Source organism: Haliotis rubra, unplaced genomic scaffold (genome assembly GCF_003918875.1).
Source record: "Haliotis rubra isolate DU_JTF1 unplaced genomic scaffold, ASM391887v1 Scf777, whole genome shotgun sequence".
Lineage (NCBI taxonomy): Eukaryota > Metazoa > Mollusca > Gastropoda > Lepetellida > Haliotidae > Haliotis > Haliotis rubra.
Genome location: NW_025767498.1, coordinates 499048 through 500642, shown reverse-complemented (window position 1 = coordinate 500642; position 1595 = coordinate 499048). Strand labels below are relative to the sequence as shown.

The 1595-nt window shown below is 36.0% G+C and overlaps 1 long non-coding RNA gene across 1 annotated transcript; it reads left to right on the top strand.

Moving 5' to 3' along the window:
• The first annotated feature begins 214 nt into the window (after positions 1–214).
• On the top strand, positions 215–1142 carry LOC124260809. Its single transcript, XR_006894177.1, has 2 exons — positions 215–341; positions 738–1142. It is a non-coding gene; the product is annotated as an uncharacterized LOC124260809 (long non-coding RNA).
• Positions 1143–1595: the final 453 nt, after the last annotated feature.

Genomic DNA, 1595 nt, shown 5'->3' with positions numbered 1-1595 from the left:
GAACTCACCTAGGTGTCTTGGACTCTTTTGTTTTAATTAATTCATTCCCTTGCTTCAAAATGCAAACAGACGACATTATATGATACCCTTGTGTGTTACGTTCAATTTGTGGTGCGACTTTTTCATAATTTCCAAAAATGGCTTTATTTCTATTTTATGTTGTGAAATCGAGGCTTTTCGTCCTTGACACAGGGGGAACAATCCACAAGCATAAAACGAAGTGAAAATGTCTTGTCTGGATTTCGAAAAGACGACTTGTCCCTCTGTTTATGAAGGAATATTGCTTAAAGACGGTTTTCCATACTTAAAGCTACACACCATAGCAAGTTTGGGCACTTTAGGTATTTATGCACCAAAAAAATAGTGCCCGATACTTATATCAGATGGCAATTGAACTGACCAAGGTGTCTTGGACTCTTTTTGCTTAATTAATTCATTCCTTGCTTCAAAATGCAAACAGACTTGACATTATATGATACCCTTGTGTTACATTCAATTTGTGGAAACACAATTTCAAAAAAAATTCAACCAAAAGTGGCTTTATTTCTATTTTATGTTGTGAAATCAGGCTTTTGTCCTTGACACTGGGGAGACAATCTCCACAAGCATAAAACGAAGTGAAAATGTCTTGTCTAGATTTCGAAAGACGACTTGTTCCTCTGTTTATGAAGGAATATTGCTTAAAGACGGTTTTCCATGCTTAAAGCTACACACCATAGGAAGATTGGGCACTTTAGGTATTTATGCACCAAAAAATAGTGCCCGATACTTATATCAGATGGCAATTGAACTGACCAAGGTGTCTTGGACTCTTTTTGCTTAATTAATTCATTCTTGCTTCAAAATGCAAACAGACGACATTATATGATACCCTTGTGTTACACGTTCAATTTGTGGAAAAATAATTTCAAAAATTCAAAGACAAAAGTGGCTTTATTTCTATTTTATGTTGTGAAATCGAGGCTTTTGTCCTTGACACAGGGGAGACAATCTCACAAGCATAAAACGAAGTAAAAATGTCTTGTCTGGATTTCGAAAGACGACTTGTTCCTCTGTTTATGAAGGAATATTGCTTAAAGACGGTTTTCAATGCTTAAAGCTACACACCATAGGAAGATTGGGCACTTTAGGTATTTATGCACCAAAAAAAATAGTGCCCGATACTAATATCAGATGGCAATTGAACTGACCTAGGTGTCTTGGACTCTTTTTGCTTAATTAATTCCATCCTTGCTTCAAAATGCAAACAGACGACATTATATGATACCCTTTGTGTTACATTCAATTTGTGGAAACATAATTTCCAAAAAAATTAAACTAAAAAGTGGCTTTATTGCTATTTTATGTTGTGAAATCGAGGCTTTTCGTCTTTGTCACAGGAGACAATCTCACAAGCATGAAACGAAGTGAAAATGTCTTGTCTGGATTTCCGAAAGACGACTTGTTCCTCTGTTTATGAAGGAATATTGCTTAAAGACGGTTTTCCATGCTTAAAGCTACACACCATAGGAAGATTGGGCACTTTAGGTATTTATGCGCACCAAAAAATAGTGCCCGATACTTATATCCAGATGGCAATTGAACTGACGACCTAG